Raw genomic sequence first — 22,341 nt, forward strand, 5'->3', positions numbered from 1 at the left:
AAATCTGACTCGTATGTATGTTAAGTCTCAGCGTCTGAACAAATCCGCTTCAGACATAAAAATTGTGACTTTGAAATGTTTCTGCATATATGGGGAGGATGAAAGCTGGAGGCATGAAGCAAGGAGTTGAACACGGGGTGTTTGCAATAGATCTCAGATGTCAGTGTATGGTCTGCATTCCTGATTACTAATACATCCAAAAAGGTGATTTTGTCGGTATCAAATGTAATCGTAAACTGAATGCCCCATTTATTTTCATTCAAATATGTGACAAACTCATTGAGATATGCAATATCAGACCTCCGTACCAACCAGCAATCATCCAAATATCTCCTCCATATGTCGATCTCATTAATATATATATTATGGGTTCTATCATAAATGATCTGTTCCTCGATATAAGCCATAAAGAGATCGACATAAACTGGAGCGAACGAGGCCCCCATTGCAGTGCCTCTGATCTGTAGATAACAGTTATTCTCGTAATGTATAACATTTTTGGTTAATACATGCTCTGCCAAGCAGAGCAAAAATGTATTAAAGCCAGATGGATATAATTCGGACTTCGATAACCAATGTTCCAAGGCTTCCAAACCTGCCCAATGTGGAATGTTCGTATATAATGCAGAAACATCCAAAGTGCACATGTACCACCCTGCTTCCAACTGCATGTCTGATATAATGCGTAGAAACTCTGTGGTATCTTGTATTCTAGCTCTGACACATTTAAGCAATGGTTTGAGATGCACTGTCAAGAACTGGGATAGTGGTTCCATAATTGAACCTTTACCCGAGACAATAGGTCTGCCAGGAGGGTTTTGTAGATTTTTATGAATTTTAGGTAAAATATATATATACTGACTACAAGGGTCAGAAACTGTAAGATGGTAAACAATATTGTCTGTTATGATCCCCTCCTCCCTGGCAGAATGCAGAAAATCATCTAGATGCCTCTTGAAAACAGATGTAGGGTCCAATACCATATGTGTGTAATACCGATTGTCCGACAGTTGTCTCATAGCTTCAGAATTGTATAGAGACCAATCCTGTACCACTAAAGCACCACCTTTGTCTGCTGACAATATTACCAGTTCCTTGCTAGCTGCCAATTCTTGTATCGTGTCCTTTTCATTTTTGGATAAATTGTTGTGCTTTGCACGAGTTTCCCTAAAATTGAAATGTAGATCTTTGAGAATGGAGTTGTAAAACATAGACACATTTGGATGCATGGGTGGGATAAAGTTTGATTTGTGATATCTGAAACTTAAATTTGGTTCTGAGTCAGGTGCTGTCTGAAAAAAATATTTTAGGTTAAGTAATCTACAAAAATCAGAGACATCTTTAGCAAATGTGTCTTCAGGAACAAAAAAAAAAAAAAACAGGTATGAAGTTGAGACCTTTATTCAATATTTTTACATGGGTAGGAGACAGTTCAGTGGATGATATGATTAACACATTGTTTACTTCTGTACTATAAGCCTCAACAGCTCTTTCATGCTGTCCACCCCTGTGCCCCCCCCTCTGTTTTCGCTTAACCCTAAAGGGGTGGAGGAATTCCTCCTTTTGGATACTGGTGAATTGGAGGCATGTTGTGTATTGGACTCCAAGGTTGTGGAGGATTCCTCCCCTGAGTCATCACAACTGGATGTATTAGATTTCTTGAGGATGGACGAGGGTCTTTCTCTTTTCACTACCTTCCTGTTGGAGGGGTCAAATCTAACATGTTTATTAGTCGAAAAGGGATGCCCACCCTCATAACTGGTGACATCACGATGGAACTTCCTCATTTTCTTGTCTTTAAGTGTTTGCTCCATGGTTAAGAGATCCTGAACTAATTTCTTTAAGTTGTTTTGGTAACCCTCCTGCCTCTCAAATTTGACAATTTTGATGATTTCTGAAATGTTCTTATCAATTATCCTGTCATAATACGAGGCACAAATCTTAACAAATTCCATTGATGTCTTATGATGGGCTGTAGACCATTGTTCTAGCAAGATGGAATCTGCATCAAGGTCTAGAGGTTGTGTGCAGACTCTAAGGCCTCTAGGTGATATATATTTCACTATATAGGCCTTGAGAAGTTTAGCATGCCACACATTGGCCCTCAATGTCCTCATGTTTTTGTTCAATTTGTGAAATGCGACCTTGCATCTATTCATTGTCAAAGTGGCTTCATTGCCATTATGTTCACTCTGATTGGAAAAACCAAAGACCGCCAGGTCATCTCTGTCAGATGAAAGGCCTTTCAATAAATCTGTAAGTTCCATAATAGATTTGATCAATAAAAATTTTTTATCAAAAAATTGACTTATATATGATAAGGAGTGGCAAGCAGGAACAGTACCGAAGGATATCTAGTACCAAAATAGTATTGTAAACAGTCAGTGCTAAGCCCTCAGTCAAAACCATATATATATATATATATATATATATATATATATATATATATATATATATATATGGGTCCCTATGAGTTGATCGACAACTCAAATCAGCGACAGTGACTTCACCGACAAGTCACATCGCCGACATCGCAAAACACGGAGGTTTACTGAGTAACGGATGCAAATCCGGTACTCATGCCTACCATGGTTGCATGACACTGCCACACTTAACAAACCATGGTAGGCATGAGTAGCGAATTTGCATCCGTTACTCGGTAAACACATTAAGTATTTGAACAAATCTGGCCCAATATTATTCGCGAATACATCCCATATTACCCTGAAAATGTGAAATGTTCATGCAATATATAATTTGGATACTGAGGAACTTGATTGTATCTCGTATCCACACTAAGTACATTAATAAATGGTAATATCACTTGTTCACACACCATAAATGAGTGAGAAAGTCGATATACCCGATAGTTACCAAGTCCCTATAATTAAATATAACATGACATACTCAAATAGACCCTGCAGTTATTTCCTGTCCAACTGTTATATTTTTACCTAAAATTCACAAAAATCTACAAAACCCTCCTGGCAGACCTATTGTCTTGGTTAAAGGTTCAATAACAGAACCACTATCCCAGTTCTTGACAGTACAGCTCTGGTGCCAGAGCCATGGCCTAAAGCTAAATGCCAAAAAGTGCATAGTCATCCCCTTTGGGAAAAACAAAGTGCCCACAAATTGCCACATAGGTGGTAATACATTAAGTATGGAAGAAGTAATTAGGGACTTGGGGACCCAAGTAGATAGCAATCTCTCCTTTGACAATCACATTGCCAAAGTGGTTAGAAAGACCTTCTACATAGCCCACCTTATCATGAAAGGGTTCACATCTAGATCAAGAGAGGTCATTGTGCCCCTCTACTCATCACTTATCAGGCCCATAATTGAGTACAATGCCCCGTTTGGGATGTACCTTACCCGACACCTTCAGCAACTGGAAAGACCCCAAAAGTATTTCACCAAGAGGATCAAGGGGCTCAAACAGATGCCCTATTGCAGTTCGGCTAAAGAAACTCCAGCTCTACTCAGTTGTGTACCGTCTACTCAGAGGCGATCTGTGTCTGACTTATAAAGCTATGTCCAACCCAGAATTAATGGACATGCTTCACCTCAGGAAATCCAAATCCCTTAGACCTACACGCTACAGGGACTTGAACCTCAGCACAGAAATAAATAGGACATGCTGGAGGGACAGATTCATATCCCAGAGGCTCCCCTCACTCTGGAACAAAGTCCCAATCCATGTTAGGCAGAGCCCCTCACTGACCCTCTTCAAGAGAAATCTTGACGAGTGGATGGGAGATCATAAGTTTACCCTTGGGATCTCTTCTGTGTCCCTGCTTGACAGAGGTACAGTAAACTAACCTTAAAAGGGCTACCTTCTGTGACCTACTGTACAGAGGCACAGTCAACTAATCTAAAAGAGTGACGAAAGCCAAACACACTCTGGCTAGGCTTATAAATGCCCTAGGGCAGATTGCCTAGTATCAACCTATGAACCTATGAACCTATGAACATCTTAAAACCATTGATTAAATTTGTCAGAGCTAGAATACAAGATACCATGGAGTTTCTACGCATTATATCAGACATGCAGTTGGAAGCAGGGTGGTACATGTGCACTTTGGATGTTTCTGCATTATATACAAACATTCCCCATTGGGCAGGTTTGGAAGCCTTGGAACATTGATTATCCAAGTCCGAATTATATCCATCTGGCTTTGATACATTTTTTGCTCTGCTTGGCGGAGCATGTATTAACCAAAAATTTTATACATTATGAGAATAACTGTTATCTACAGATAAAAGGCACTGCAATGGGAGCCTTGTTCGCCCCAATTTATGCCGATCTCTTTATGGATTACATCGAGGAACAGATCATTTATGATAGAACCCATAATATATATATTGATGAGATCGACATATGGAGGTGATATTTGGATGATTGCTGGTTGGTATGGAGGTCTGATATTGCATATCTCAAGGAGTTTGTCACATATTTGAATGAAAATAAATGGGGCATTCAGTTTACGATTACATTTGATATGACAAAAATCACCTTTTTGGATGTATTAGTAATCAGGAATGCAGACCATACACTGACATCTGAGTTCTATCACAAACACCCCGAGTTCAACTCCTTGCTTCATGCCTCCAGCTTTCATCCTCCCCATATATGCAGAAACATTCCAAAGTCACAATTTTTACGTCTGAAGCTGATTTTTTCCGACACTGAGACTTACCATACATACAAGTTAGATTTGGCTAAAATATTTAATGATAGGGGGTAGAAGAAAGGGGACATCGCTCAAGGCAGATGTTGGGCTGCTAATCAGGATAGGGATAGTCTACTCCAATACAGGGACAAAAACCAAAGTAACAATACCCAAATAAGATTAGTAACCACCTATGGCAGGAACACGGATGTCCTCATCAATAGTGTCGGCAAACAATGGAATATTCTATTGACTGATACCAAGCTTAGTGCACTGGTCGATGATACATGCCACTTTTCTTTCAGGAGAGGTAAAAACATTGGTTCATTTTTGAATCATTATAAACAAGGGAATAGATTTGCTAATAGCCCTAAACAAATAACTCTGGAAGGTGGGCCCTTGCAGGGATGTTTTTCATGTGGACATTGCACCCACTGCAAAAATATGTCAAAGACTAAAGAATTCACTAGTAAAAACATTGGACAAGTGTTCTCTATTGAGTTTTTTTGAATGAGTGATTTACATGGCTTCCTGCAACTGTTCAGCCTTCTATGTGGGACAAACATCCAGATGTGTTAAACTCAGGATATCAGAACATCTCAGTGATATTAGAACTAAAAAAACAACAAGCGCTCTATACAAACATATACTAAAACATCCAAAAGCCATGTTTAGACTTACAGTTATTGATAAGATACAGGGAAACAGAAATAACAAATCAGGATGGCATCAGTTATTAAATAATATGGAGAAAAAATGGATTATCAAATTGGGTGCCTTGTTTTCTCCAGGGCTGAATGAATATTTTTAATGAATGGTGCAATTTACCTCAGGTAACTTCAGGTGGGACTATACTATAAATATGTTCTTGCATGCTTTGTTAATTTTATGCAATGAAGAAAGCTTGACAGCTGAAACCGGTCTGCTTGCTCTATTTTTTGTTTTATGCCCTCCCAATAAATATCTTTATTTCAGTCACTATTTGCTGGCTCTACTGTTTTTTTTTTGGTGATGAGGAAATAAATCCTTTTCCCCACTGTAGTGCGGTCTCAGAGTTGGTATTTTTAAGTAGGGGGTGTGTGCGGGGTGTAGGGGGGCTTGCCCCCCTGCAAAAACGTTTGAAAAAGTGTTTTACATTAGGTTTGTTCACTTAGGTTTACCTTACCTTTATGGTGCTGTTGCTTCTGGGAATGCGTTTAGTATTCTCATTTTCAGTTTTTTTGTACTTAGCTGTTTTCGGACTTCGACATTTATGTGTCGATGAACTTGTATTCGCGAAAGTTAGGTTTCGCGATTCTAATATAGACCGGATTTGCTTATAGGGTGTGATGTCTACATTATCCTTCGGTTGTGCATTTGTTTTTATGATGCAACACATCCTCTCATGTTTTTATTTCATTACAGGTGTTGTAATGGCTGTGGCAGCAGTCTTTGTTGTATGTTAATACTGTCTGTATTATACTAATATCACAGTTGGAGTCAATGATTGCCCACAATCTGTAGTCCTTCAGACAACTGTTTGGATACAGGATGTGTATGACGTTTGTGTCATCTGTGACTTAAATAATGGCAGGAAAGGGCCTAGCAGACAGCCCTGATGTACAGACCTGATCACTGGACACATTTCAGCATATTTAGATGCCATGTTTGTGATCCACTGGTCTACTCACTTGATGATTTAGGTGTTTATGGCTATATATGACAGTGATGATTAAATACCTCATTGTGGATTTGTGTCAAATGCCTTAGCCTTGTCAAGTTCAACAGGATGATAATAGTGTCATCATGCATGCCCTCGATGACCTCTTTGAGAACATCTAACAAATGTAACAGACATGATGTAGCATTAACAACTCACACAGGTCTGTTGCTTGCAGCTGATATATTACTAGTGTCCATTTAGGAAGAGTCCATGCTAACATGTTGGTCTACCTGGCAGATGAAGAGAGTCAGAATGTGTCTATACATGCATGCATCAGGTGCTGTCCCCAACTCAGATGGATGCACGTTGATTTACACCCTTTGATGGGAACATAGTCTATGTGGATGGTGTGCTGGAGTGTGTATTCAACTGTATCAGGAAGGTGTATGTGCTGAGTCATGCTATAGGTGATCTGTAATGTTGTCACAGCCCATTGATTCTGTGTGATAGGCCTGGATGAAGGTAAGACAGTACATACTGCTTGTCTTATTCTGGCCAAGGGTTTGGACACAATCTCCCATGCAGCTATCACTGAGAAACTCTCCCAGCTGGGGATTAACCCTTATGTCACTAGCTGGGTAACCAGTTGGCTTACCGACAGAACACATACTGTGAAAGTTGGCAAATCAACCTGTACCAGTAGAGCAGTCACCGTTGGCTTACCCAAGGGATTTATGCTTGGCCCTTTACTGTCTGGAATCTATTTCTCAACAGTTGAGGTTAAAGTATACAGCCTTTGGCTTACCGCGCTTGTTGATTCTTGCATATTGGGTGCAATCATTGAGTCCACCGATGATTATAACATACTACAGGAGGGGCTAACACAGACAAATGACTGGTGTCAAAGCCACATGTCTACAAATAAATGCAAAGACGTGTCTTTATTTTTGTCCTTCTGTAAAGTGGAATTCCTTGCTAATTACAGCATTGACAACACTCTCACAATGATGAAACCCAGTGATGCAAGACCTGAGAACACATGTCGATAACAATCTGAACTTCGACCACCATGTGTCCACAGTGGTATGGAAAGGCTTTGTTGTGCACATCATAAGTCACACCATTATATTCAGATCTGAGGATTATATAACACCACTGTACTCGAACCTCATTAGAACATTAATAGAGCATAATGCTCCCTTTTGCATGTACCTCACCAGACACATGCAGGAGCTGGGGACACCACACGGGTTGCTCACCAAGAAATCTCAGCACCTACAAACCATGTCATGACATATGTGGACAGAATAAAAGACATGTCACTCTAATCTGTATCAGATAGGATGATAGTCTCTCACCCTGCCCAGGTGGGAATAGTGCACATCCACAAATCAGATATAGGTGATGACATCATCAGTGTCTGGTGAAGAGAATATGGTAATAGCAGTGTCTGCATACTGGTGTCTCTCTGATGGTCTGTCTAATATCAAGCAAGTGCACAGACACCCCCCCCCAGCTGACTGCAGTGGGAACAGTACCTCCTACCTAAATACATTAACTACAGAACTCTGTATTTACTGCAAGTGCCACAGCTCAAGTCTGACTTGGAGTGTCTCAGACAACACTTTATAGGGGATGACATCAGCAGTGTCTGGTGAGGAGAAGATGGTAATAGCAGTGTCCCACATGCAGGTGTAAAAGGCTCTCTCTAATGGTAAGCAAGTGCACAAACACACACATGCATCCCAGCTGACTGCAGTGAGAGTAGAATCCCTATCTATCTAAGCACACAGACTACAGAACTCAGTCCTTTACACAAGTGCCACTGCACAAGTCAGACTTTTACAAGGCTACAGGAGGACAACTTGTAGTGGATGGCATCAGTAATGAATTTTAGAGAGAATTGGTTGGAAGGCCTGCATGAAATGGATGTGTAGGCATTTACAAGTGTCAAAATACTGTCAATCCATGGAATGGGAGTGGTAACTGTAGGATACAGACGTATGCCCTTCTGGCTAGATAGAAACACACACACACACACACACACACACACACACACACACACACACACACACACACACACACACACACACACACACACACACACACACACACACACACACACTAGTTGACTGCAGTGAGAATAGAAACCCCTATCTAAGTACACAGACTACAGAGCTTAGCACTTTGCACAAGTGCCATGGCACAAGTCTGACTTTTACAAAGCTACAAGACAACTTATAGTGAATGCCATCAGCAGTGGATGTTCGAGAGAAGATGTTGGGAAGCCTGCATGAAATGGATGTGTAGGCATGTTCACCTGTGAAGATAGTTCTAGTTCTGCATGTTACCAGAATTATGTGAATGGTATATCGCACAACATTTGTTATTAATTTATGTAGTGTAATTGATATATTTGTCAACAATTACTGAAAGACCAGGGTTGCAGTGCCTGGGGGGGTGGTTAACACATAGCTGCATTGTGAATATGTGACATATTCTTAGACAGGGCCTACATTTTATGTTTCTACATGTAGTTTCATGGCATGAAGACGAAATGGACAGTAAACAGTACTAATATAAGCTATTATTTACTTTGCATAGCTCAACATCGAGCAGCAGGTTTGCACAATAGTTGGCAAAGTGTCTGTGCATGTGAGATACACATTTCTACTGCTTTCCCTGTTTGTGCATAGTTAAGCATTGTGCAAATGCGAGCCTCATTGCTAACATTCTGAGAGTTAGTATTGAGTGTATGAAACACATCTGCTGCTTTGCTGACTCTGTGACAGCAGGTGTAAATGCATTGACACATTTCTTTTTCAGCACAGATGATACTGGGCTTGCATCCAGGTGTATCTAATACTATTAAATAAATAAACAGTGATAATGCAATGACATTAATCTTTATAGTACATTCAGCATGTATTACTGTGTGTTGATATAGCACAGCGTGGTTAACTGGAATTGCATGGAGGTAACTGCAGGACTGCAGATCCGCTTACCTTCACTTGGCATTGGTGTGCAATGTCAAACTCCATGCAAATACAGAGGCTAAAAAGTGGAAGGATTCATTGTTTTTTGGTACTTATATGTGTTGTGTGTGATTCTATTTTTTGGCCAGATTATAGGTATTAAAATGGGGGTAGATAGGTAAGTGGTGAAATGGAGAGAAAGCAGGGAGAAAAACAAAGGGAAAGCAATACATGAATGTGCGGGAGGGAGGTAGGAAAAAAAACATAGCTATTCAACAGTGAAAACTGAAAATATGTGCAGACTATTAGCTGAAATTGGACTAAGGGATGACAATGATGTAGTCATGTTGTATAGCTAATTGGACCAAATCAACAGTGTCAAGAAGACATGTGTGCAAAATGGAGAGCTATGTATGGGGCAATTTTTTTTTGTGAAACAGATGCCCATTTTTTATTTTTAACTCAGTAAGAGAGTAATGCTGGGTAAAGGAATTTTGGTATTTCTGGGTCCAGTAATTTGGGTAGGTGAGGAAGCAAATGCAAACAGACAAGACAGACAAGACAAGACACAGGGACAGTGAGGGACAAAAAAGGTTGGGGAGACACAATGATTGGGGTGAGGGAGGGGACATCCAAGGCCCATGCCCATCAAACATGGAGACATTGAAAATCTAGTCCTCACCCTCTGGACTGTCATCACTGTCCCGTTACTCCACTGGCTCCTATGGACCATGAGGGACAGCAGCCTCTCCATATGCAATAGGCATACACCAGTGGTGCTGTGCATAACCTTATGCACCAACCCTGTCATCTCCTGGTAAGTGATGGAATCCCTTCCTCTGCCACTGCTCCCGGAGGGTACCACAGCACCAGCTGCCAGGGCTGTACTACCTGAGGGCACAGATAGTGCAGAAGCAGCAGAGGTAATCCTGCCAGGATGTGTCCCAGATGTGCTGGGTGTCAGTGCTTGAGCCGGTGGAGCAGGGCAGGCTAATCCACTGGGGCTGGCCTACCTTGATCTGCTGTGAAGCATTTAGTGATTTGTTACAAATGGATGACATGGAAACATTTTGATGACACATAATAGAAAATAAAAAAAAGAGATAAGGATTGGGGTGAGAGAAAAAAAAAGAGATAAAATTAGTACCATCATATGTGACATATAATGCATTATCACAATTATACAGCTATTTTATCTGAAGTATTACATTTAAGTATACATCCTAACAAATACAAACTAGAGCTACAGATTGCTCAAAATTATCCTTGAAATGTGCATACATTGCACATATGCTTGGTCCAATTATACAGATTACAGTTAACAGCGGGGCATTTATGCCACTTATATAGAGTTTAATTTATGGAATATTATTAAAGAAATCCTTGGCATTACATGCTGGATAACCTATTTCCTAAGTACAAGGTTGTGGGAAGTATGTTAACTTCATGAAGTGGAGGAAAGGGAAATATGACACCCAAGGTATTCTAGAATTTATGGTCTAAACACTACCATGAAACATGTTTGATGCTATGCTATGCCACTGTGACTCTAACAAACATTTATATGCATAGCTAGAGGCATAAGTAACCATTTAAAATGTTGGGACCTTCTAGAGTGAGTCCCAAAATATGCAAACTGAATGGCCGAAAGAACAGACTTACATACAGTAAGTCTGAGATGCCATTTCTTGGAATATACTTTTTCTCTGAGGTATGGTGATCTCGGAGTTGGTGTAAACAAGTTTGGGGGTGCAATGGGGGGCTTGACCCCCCCCCCCCCGAAAAAGAAGTTAAATTACTTGAGCAGTTTAATTCACTAACTTACTTGTGGCTAGCAACCTATAGGTTAAGAGCACACACATGCTCACATCCTCCACTATAAATGGCCTGGCTGCACCTCAGTGACACTTTTTCCTGCCTGTGCTATAGCTGTCAGCCTCTACCACAGACAGTAGCCAGAAAGAAAATCTATAATCTCCCAGAGACAGGTGAACCAACATTGAAAATACAGAGCTCTTCTCTCATTCATCTCTGCTATCTTCTATGTCCTGTGCTACTGACTGAACATAAATCTTTTGAGTCCTAGTACAGGCTTTATACCTCTGTAGCATGAAGTTGACAATTTAAAACTATGTTATTCCAAATAAGTCTTGCCTGTTATAGCAGCCAGTCATGAAGTGCAAATGTTAAAAAAGCCTGTGTGCATGACTATGCTATCATGTTCCTTGACATACAAGAGATAAACTATTTAAATATTTCAAAATATTTATTAGAATATGTAGAAGGCAAGTCATTAAGTAGTTCTGTGTTTTCCACTTCTTTTTCATGCACTTTCCAGTGTTCTTTGATGAAGTGAATGCAAGAAAAAGAACATGGAAAGAAAGTATGTCAGATGAAGATAAGCTACTCGGTGAACAGCTGTCTTGTACTATGGGAAACTATGTAGATAAAGTTCGTCATCTCAAGATGTTTTGCTGTTTGCTAGTAAACTATGGGATCTACATAGTAAACTTGTATAAACTGGAAACATTTCCCACTATTTTTTCTTCCAGTTGCAGTTGCATTAAGAACACTGTAAACGTTGGTGTCTACTCAATGTAAACTGTTTATTTTTCCATGATTAACTCAAGAATATGCTGTACAGCTTAACCGCATTTATGATTAATGATATCTGTCTGTGTGCTACACAGACACAACGCAGTGTATTTCTCCCACCATCGATATCTTAAAATATTCTGGTAGCAATCTAAAACAAAATTCAGAAAGTGCAGTAATGTTAGTAGACTTATCACTGCTGCAGTAGCCTTAGCCATGTGGGCTGTATCCTGCACAGTAGACAGACAGATGGACAGCTTTCAAAGGTTTTAGAGCACCTTCTACATGCCCAAACCATTAGTCAGCTTGAGCAGTTCAACAGCCACAGACGACATGTCTAACTCATTGTTCATAGTGACTATAAGGACTACATGAGGGGGGGGGGACTCAAGGAAAAATATGAGTGGTCCAAGGAACTAGTTTTGGCCACAGCAGCCACCCAAATTGTTGCTGAGGTGTTTTATTAGCCTGCTGTTGTCAGTGGAAGAAGGTAGAACTCAGAAACTGGTTGTTTGCTCCTTCGTGAAGCCAAAAAAGAATGTGCCTGATTTCCCAGGGAAGTCTGGCAGCAATAGTTAGCAAAACAGGTAAGTTGTAAAAAATAACTTTTCCCCATTACAGCACATTTAAAGAGCATTTAAAATATGTACCTCAGTCTACCAAAGTAAAATGGACTTTTACCACCAAAAAAAATAGTTTGAAGTTAGTTTTAACAACTTTTCACCAAGAAAGTAAAAAAAATAACATTCCCATTTAAAAGTGTATAAAAACCACACGGCGGTCATTAAAACACTTTACAAAAAAATCAATATTTTCTGTTATTTTTTTATTTATTGACTGGGATAGTCCGGCTAGGTTCAACAGAGCCTGTTTTCAGTGGAGGCCTGGGGAGAAATGCTCCAGATGCATGTTTTTGGAATGTGGGAGGAAACCCACGCGAACACAGGGAGAACATGCAAACTCCACACAGAAGGCACCCCAACCAAGAATCGAACCAGAGAACCTCTTGCTGTGAGGCGACAATGTTAATCACTGCACCACTGCGCCACCCATATAAAAATTAAAGTGGAAGTTTTTGTTCCCCAAGGGAACATATTTGCCCAGCAATCAATCACTGAAAACCTGCAGATGAGCAGCATCTTTGGAGGGAGGAAAGCAAAGCTTGGCTCAGAAATGTAATTTATAGTGAGCTAAGCCCGAGCTGACTAATGATTTGGGCATGTGGAAGGTACCCTGAATCTTTGGAAGCTGGCCAGCTGTTGTATCCTATGCAGGACACAACCCATATAGCTAAAGGTACTGCAGCAGTGATTAAACGAATAGATCATACAACAGTATGGCATGCGTGTGTTCCATAGTACCAAATCGCCAAAAGTACTTATGTTCTCTACAGATCTTCATTACATCCACATGACCCCCTCCCAATGTAAAAAGGTCATGTATTATAATCAGTCAACTACCAGTGCTTCTAACTGAATAAACAAAACAAAAGCCTTAATTAAAAAAATGACAGATGGAAGATACTTTAAGATCACGTTATTGAAACATTATAGAAAATTCAACAAAACAAGACTGCTATATGCAGTCGTATTTAAGGAAAAATCCTGAAGCACTAATTTGCCAAAATGGTGGTGATTTTTTATTTATTCTTTGTTGTCTGGGTAAGTCCCACTAGGCTAATGACCCTTTTTCACGAGCCCTGAAGTGGTATTTATACTACTAGAGGAAATTTAGACAAGGTACTTCCCTGACTCTCTTTGATAGGTGCTGTGGGACATTTTACATCCACCTGAACTACCACTAACTCAGGCAGATGGGGTCTTAGTTTTAATGTTTTGTCTGAAGACAGCATACTCAGGAGTGCAGCACCCCTCTTATGTTGCACTGTAGTGTCAGCACTGGATATTAATACATGCACCTGTGGTGGGAATAGAACCCACATCCTTCTGATCTTCCAAAGGTGAGTGTGTTACTTGTTTCACCACTGACACTAGTATGAAATAAAGGACAGATATTAACAGCACACAAAGATTGTGAGCAAACAGTATGCAACTTCCTTCTGTTTTGATATAAATGTAATTCATATTTAAAACATTTCAGAGCGTTAGCCTAATTTCAAGGACTCAGTGTTTTGTCTTCTGTTAGCTTCACTTGAGCTTTTGCTTGGGCTTGGGCTTGTATTTTATTTATTTATTTATTTATTTATTTATTTATATTTGTTGACTGGGAGTGTCCGACTGAACGTAGGTCCATTTTCAGCGGAGGCCCGGGGAGAAAAGCTCCACAGTTAAAATAAACAGATAGTAGTTACATTGGATTACATAGCGATTAACAATTTACATAGCAATTACTTACAACATATTTACAGATGAAGAACATAGTACATCAGTAGACAACTAGAATCTATCTGTGAAGTACATAACAGACATTAACAAATGTTACAATAAGCTATAATTTCTATAATGTAGATTTGCTACTATCAGCTCTTTCTACTACAGTGTGTGTTTAAACAGGAAATAGTCCAAAGGTTCACTTTACCCGTAACTTATCTCATATAGTTTATGTTCATTTGATGCACTTTTTCAGCAGTCCTTCATGTAACAAAAACTAGCAGGAAACGGGCAGATAGACTCTAGGAACATTAGTATGGTATAAAATAAAATAAGCAATGAATCATACAGGCATTGCAGCTCCTTTTGTGGCTTCAAGTAGTTTGGTGCAATCAGTACATGACTACATAGAATACCAATGTCAAATTCTTTTAAATGTTTTCAGATACCCAATAGTAATAATGCTATTAAGTTTAAGCAGGCCTTGAGAAAAAAGTCTATAAAGCTTTCATTCATTTTCAGACTAGTTTTATAGACTCACTTGTTTTTTCATATTTATGTTAAATGTTTGTAAATGCTACTTATTTCAAACAGCTTGTTTTATTTTATAGCACATTTAATTAATCAGGGTCCCCACTTGTGGCCTGATGTGAAGTGAATAATGATGCATTCATTATGTCAATCCCAGCTGGATGAGTTTAACCTCAGCAGCTGTGGTTCAAAATCACAAATCTCTGCTACTGCTATTTCTGTTACAGCGACAGCGACCGCAATGATTTATAAATTGTTTGCAGTTTTGCAGGTTTGACTTGTCTTCTGATTTTGTGACCACAGAGTTCGTATATATGTGTAAGTAAGGGGGTCTGAGGAGAGAAATACCCCACATGGATTGTAAGAATTGTATCTAGTTCTCCACCCCCCCCCCCAAAAAAAAAAAAGCTGTTTTATGTCCAGTTGTGTTCAGCTGGCTGTAATTTTTTCTGGATGTAATTTGATGATTTGTAATGGAAAACTGTTCCTCATCGTTTTATGTGAAACAATCAGTTTTATGCGATTTTCTCTTTAGCATGTGTGATTACTTTCTTGATTTACATAATGGTGATGCATCTTTAACAAACCAGCTTGATTAAGTTCTTTAATTCATCAAATGATGTTACTTATTGGTGTGTTGATTTTATTTCTTTAACAATAAACAAACTATACCCATCAAAAAGAAACTGTATATAGTATTTTGTATTATTTATTGTATCATTTTAAATTGGGGATTCTTTGGGGGACATACAGTTTATTTTCATTTCAGTTAGCAGAACAATGACTATAGTGTATTACGTTTGTATGTATAGATCGACTGCATATGGCTGATATATGCAGATGGCCAACAGTTGTGTAGGATCGACAATACCAGGGTAGGGGAATATTCTCTTTCCCAAGGGATTTAGCAGTGACTGCAGGGGGGTTCCCCCTGCAAGAAATGATATTTGTTCCCCCATAAGGTAAATGCAGGGGACTTGCCCCCTTGCAAAAATGATGTTATTTTTTGCATGCACCAAGGTTCTTTCTTGGTGCATGTGTGGTAACATGGCAATCTTCAGTTTGTTGACATTTTGCAGTTGATGTTTTGGTGGTAGACATATGGTTACTCAAGTAAAGTAAGTAGATTCATGTGTGTGTGTGTGTGTGTGTGTGTGTGTGTGTGTGTGTGTGTGTGTGTGTATATATATATATATATATATATATATATATATATATATATATATATATATATATATATGTGTGTGTTTTTAAAGGACAATGAGCTGTTTCCAGTAATTCAGGGTTTGAGTCCTTCAGTTTCTTAGCTTCTGTTTGTTATGTCTGTGACCCTGAGCAATCTCAGTCACCTAGAATACACCTTTCTCGCCATACTGTTATGACTACCCTCAGGAGCCACTTAAGCAGTGCTACCAGTTTCCTCCTGTAAATAGACACTTGTGTTCAGTTAGTTTACATAGTTTACAGATTAAAAAGAATAGCTGCTGTTACTCAAATAACATTCTAACTGCAGTGTCAGTTGTTCACAAATGGTTAGATTAACTGTAATCTGTATAATTGGACCAAGCATAGGTGCAAAACTTTTATGGGGGTGGTAGAAGAAAGTTTACATTCCAAATGACTAATTCCTACCTAAACTCTCCTTGTGAGACAAAGTATGTATACGAATATGTATATTTACATGTATCATCATCATCATTATCAACTCCCTTTTTCCCATTTTCTACATGATGCCAGAGTGCTGTGTCACCTGTCACCATCTCTCTCTTGATTCAGTGCCACTCTCCTACCTTCTTCGACAGCTATGCCTAACTGTCTCAGGGCTTCTTTCACACAATCCATCCATCTCTTTGCTGCTTTCCTTCATTTCCTCTTGCCTTCTTGGTCAAATTGTGTTCTGCTTTTCTGCACATGTACCCAAACTACAATGACCTGTTCTCTTTGACATTCTTTACAATTGGAGTTACTTTGACTTCTGCTCTGATGTCCTCATTTCTACAAGTTTCCCAAAGAGTGCATCCTACCACCCATCTCGGGCACTTCTGTTTTGTACATTTTACTTTTCAGGTTCTTTGGCATTTTTCTGTCATACACTACCATTTTGCTGGCACCTTTCAAGCTTTGACCTCCTCATTCAGTCTCCCCTTCTCCTCAACAAGCCCTCCCAGATACTTGAAGTTGTTAACCTGCTCCACTATTTTTCTTTCTATCTCACTTCTCAGCTTCTTCTGATTTCCCTAATTTGCTGTCATTACAACTGTCTTATTTGTACTCAGTTTCATCCCATGTGCCTTCAGTTTTGCATTCCATTCCACTACCCTTTGCTGAAGTTCTTGCTCAGAGTCTGCCTGTAATGCCATTTAATCTACATACAGCAACTTTGTTGATCTTTCCCAACTGACATGTTTGTTGATGTAGTCCATCACCAGTATGAACAGCAGTGGGCACAGAGTTGAATCTTGATGTACACTGACTCCCACTGGGAACCCTCTTTGAGTCCAAACACAGTTCATAGTGGTAACCACAAAAAACAGATAAAACTACAATTTCCACAAAACAGCAGGTAAATCCAAAAGGACAGGAAAAGGCAGGAATGAATCCAACAAGTTTATTAGCTCAGACAAGGATTAAGCGCTTTCATAACCCATGCTTTATCGGAATCAATGCAACAAAAAATACACCATCCTTATTACCCCTCTCAATAGGTTACATGATGCATTACACATTACTCAATTGCTCATGCTACTATACAGTTAAAATCCAAAACAAAACTCTTGAAAACAAGCCCATAAGGACATTGATTACATAAAAAACAAAACTAAAGTGCAGGAAAATCTACTTAAAAATTTGTTGCATAAATATATTACATAAATGTAAAAAATTTATCAAATGTGTTGGTATGTAGTATAACTGTTCAGACTACATATGACTTCAGTTTTAAAACTCTAGATATTGACACCCTTTCATTCAGGCCTGGGAGGGGGTAGCATTCAACCTAAACTGCCAGTGCAACTCCTTTTCCTCCAGGATATCCTCCAATGGTCCATCTTGTAACACTTGTTCCAATACAAAGAAGCAGAAAAAATTCTCTGAAAACTCTATAATGAGTTTGGCCAAAGCATTTTTATGATCCTGTTTCCTTATATCTGCTCTATGCTCATATATACGCTCCTTGAATTTTCTTTTGGTCTTCCCCACATAGTAACCCTTGTTATGTACTTGACATACTGCAGCATAGATTACCCCAATACTGTTACAGTTACTGAAACCACTGGGTCTAATCCATATGTTATTAATGGAACTAGAGTCACCCTCCAAAATATCAGTACACTAGTTGCAAAAGCCACATTTATAGGTACCCACTCTCCTGTTGCTGTGTACATATGCACAATGAATGGGAACATGTTCCAAAAAATATTTTTATGGTCTTAACCTCTTCTATAGAACACCACTGGACATTTCCCTATTTTCTCCCCCATTTCTTTAAAAAGAGAAAACAGTCTGCCAATTTTTATCTAAAATACCTCTAATCTGGTTGGCTTCATTGCAAAAATCAGTAATAAAATCCTGTCTCCTCTTGGATGCCTCATTGTTCCCCCTTATAACTACTTCAGATATAGAGGCATATGTAGAGTGAATTAAAGAAATAATGTCCACCCTACTCCTTTTTTCCACATCATCATAATGGATGGGGTCAATTAAATTATCTGGATAACCCCTCCTATGGAAAATGTCCCTTAATTTCTCACATTCCTCAAAGTGTCATGGGTGGAAACCATTCTTGCCACCCTGACATACTGTCCTTTAATAACACCCATTTTCTAGTGCAGGGAGTGGTTGCTCTCAAAGTATAATATACTATTACTGTGGGTGGGTTTTCTATGTATGGTACTAACCCACCTCTCCTTGAAAGTCTTTAGAAATACTGACATCCAAATAGCTCATGTTCTCATAATGGGCACTGTGGGTAAACCTGAGGAAAGGTGTGGACGAATTGATGAATTCCATAAATCCATCTATCTCCCCCATGGATCTATCCCAAACAATAAAAATGTCATCCAGGAAATGGAGATATAACTTCCATGCTTTCATTGCATAGTGGCTAAAAGGGATATGCCTTTCCCATTATAATAACGCAATGTTTGTAAATATGGGGGTGCATGATGCCCCCATAGTAACCCCTTTCTTTTGCTTAAAATACTGCCCTTCCAAAAAAATGAAATTGTTTTTCAAAACCAGTTCCATACATAAAACTAGAACATTAACAATATTGTTACTAAAATCAGTGCATTCACACAGAAAGTCATGAAACCATTCGAACACTTGTTCGTGTGGTATAGTGTTGAAAAGTTCAATAACATCTACAGTCAAAAAAAGACACTCTTTGGAATACTCCAACTCCTTCACTTTAAGCAAAAAATCCCACAAATCTTTGCAAATGTGGGTAAAAGGCTCTAAACAATTTTCAACAGAGTATCAATGTAAACACCCAGGGGGTGGGTTTAGCTTTTCTTGCATTTACTATCGGTCTCATATGGGGGGGGGGGGTCAGTGGTGCACTTGTGAATCCTGGGAATTCCAAAGATACAAGGCACCACTGGATGTAAAACTTGCAGGTAACTATGTAATTCTTGTATAATGTATCATATCCTGCAGTAAGAAACCAATTCTCCTATATGCTTGCTTGATGAAATTCAATAATGTTTCTTCATATAAGTCACAACTGGTGACATGACCTATCATTTTGTACAAATAATCATCTTTATTCATTACCACAACCCCTCCCCGTTTATCAGATTTCATGACCCTCAAATTTCTGTTCATAGCCAATTCATGTAACAGTTTTGTTTCCTGGTGGTTGAGGTTGCTTGTCTTGTTACATATGTCCCTCTTTAGGGATCTAAAATACAACTCCACCATTTTTTCAAAAATAATCAAAGAAAAAGGTAGTGTAGGATTAAAGGTACTGCTGTGTCTCAACACAGTCCCTGCCAATTCACATTGATCCCCCAAAATAATCCTTAAATTCACTTTTCTAAGAAAAAGTCTCAAATGTATTAATAGGGTGTCAATTTTAAAGCTTGCAGAGGGAACAAATGACTCACCTTTGCTTAATAAATTAGCATGATCAACTGTACATATATAGTCACTGTAATTAAACAGTTTAGAGTCACCCGGGTTGTTGTAAATCAAAGGCGGAACTTCAACAACATTATTATTGTCAAAATCAGTAATTTCCTCTGGACCCACATTTACCTCCACCACTGGGCTGAGTTGTAGGATCATTGTTGTTGCCATTTGGGGCTCGAGTTCTTCTTCCAAGGGTTGCGCGATACATTGTTCTGCCTCTCCCTCTTGTTCTTGATCCTCTCCAAATGCTGAATCTGTTCCCCCTGATTTACATCTAAAGGGCATTCGTCAAGTGCATCCTCCATGTTGACATTCATAACCTGCCCTGCTTCCTCATTGACACCGTCATCTTCTCCTGCATAGCCATTGCTTGATGAAGGCATAGGGTGCGCCGTCCCTTCATTATACGCAACCCGGTCTCTTTCAAATTTCCTTTCCTTTCTGTTGTTCATATAGGTGATGTCTCACTCCACTTTTTTTAAAAAATATCTCGAGAAAGTTGTACATCTTTCTGCAGAATGCCATCAAATTTGTCAGCCTCGCTGACTAGAGTTTCAATCTCCCTTTGATTGTAGTTGATAATACATTCAAGCAGCTCACATCCATGCCGATTGAACATGCTGAGCAATTCTGAGTGGAATGGACTCACCATTTTCACTCCGTTAGGAAATTTCCACACCCTAAGTCCTTTGGGGATCCTTCTAACCTTGACACTCTCTCGTAAATACATGTTTTCCAACTGCAATTTACGGCATTTGTAAATAGTTTTTTCAAAAGAGAGTAAAGATGCTTTAAAGGTTTGAGGTTCCCCACAACTTTCCTGATTACCAAAAGACAGAGGGCTGTTTAACCATTTTTTTTCAAATTCTCACAAAGTCCAGCATTGGAACGGAGGTTGCTGGAAGACCCCTTGCCAGGGGAATTCATTCTTTGTCCAGCTGTGAGTAGGCAGGAAGGTGTCTATTGGAATTCACTATCCATATTCATGGCACAGTCACATTTTTGCTGAAACAAATTAACTTTATTGGTAAGCTCCTACACCAACTGAGTAAGTAAACCTACACTATGGGTAAGTTTTTCCATATCCCTCATGTCAACCTCTGGACATGCCATACTGTTGTCCACAGAGAAGCCAAGTAACCACAATAAACAGATAAAACAGTACCACTTCCACAAAACAACAGGTGTGGCTTTTGCAACTATTCTACTGATATTTTGGAGGGTGGCACTATTTCCATTAATAACATGTGGATTAGACCCAGCTGTTTCAGTAACTGTAACAGTATTGGGGTAATCTATGCTGCAGTATGTCAAGTGTGCAAGGGCTACTATGTGGGGAAGATCAAAAAAAGAGCCAGCACCTTGGAAGAGTGAAGATTTATTCTAAAAACCAGACCGGTTTTAACTTATAGCTTTCATCAGTGGTACATTACAAAAAACAGTGATAACCCTGCAATATATTCTTAATCTCATTAAGTGCCCATGACATAATTTCCTGTCCAAGACAAAACTGGTCTAATACCAGATAATGAACAAATAAGCAATACAAAACACAATAAATTAAATACAGATTTACTGTCTTGTTCTCTCCTTTTGTTTTTTTTTTGTTTTTTTCTTTTTGTTTTTTGTTTTTATTTTTCAAACTGTTGGACTCTTGGTACCAACTCAAGAGTACTAAATAATTCTAAATGGTATCCAACCATGAAAAGAAAGGAAAGCATTAAAATTTGTCCTTTAATCCAGGTGGGAATAGACCCCCTAGTTTTACAATCCATTTTCTTTCCTTCATGTTTAATATACTGTGCCACCCCGTTTTGAAAGATCTATTGCCTGATATTTTGTCAATAACTATAAAGGTAATTTTTTCTGTGGGATAAATCAGTGAATGTCTGTAAAGAGCATTGGTAGCTCTAGCATTCCTAATATCCCCTAAATGTTCTAGCATTCGGAATCTAAATTGTCTGGATGTTTGGCCCACATAGAAGGCTTGACAGGTGCAAGTGGCCAAATATATAACCCAATCTTTTCCGCAATTAGCGAAACAGTTAATGTTGTACAACTGTCCAGTATTTTACTTGTGAAGGTTTTGGTTTTGAAAACATATTTGCAAACACAGGGGTAAAAACCATAGAGGATCTTTTCCAATCAATAGTGAAATAAATGTTGGATGCTCTAATGTGCACAATATTAAAAAATATGTTTTATCATCTGAAGAGGAATCATTGCTGAATAAAGGTCTTGGTTTTATACCATTTTTTTTGTGGAGGAAAGCATTTTTGTCTCTGACATGCTACCTTTTTGCAGAAAGGTGAACCTGAAATTGTTTTTCGGCCAACTGGACCATTCTCAGAGATCTACTGATTTTAGATTCTACAAGTCTAATTTCAGTCCACCCATGGACAAACATGTTGCCATTTTCCAACAGGCAGTCATTAAAGATTTGCATTACCATTTAGATTCCTCAC

The sequence above is a fragment of the Protopterus annectens genome, chromosome 4.part1 (genome assembly GCF_019279795.1).
Source record: "Protopterus annectens isolate FY-2018-M chromosome 4.part1, PAN1.0, whole genome shotgun sequence".
Classification (NCBI taxonomy): Eukaryota; Metazoa; Chordata; order Ceratodontiformes; family Protopteridae; genus Protopterus; species Protopterus annectens.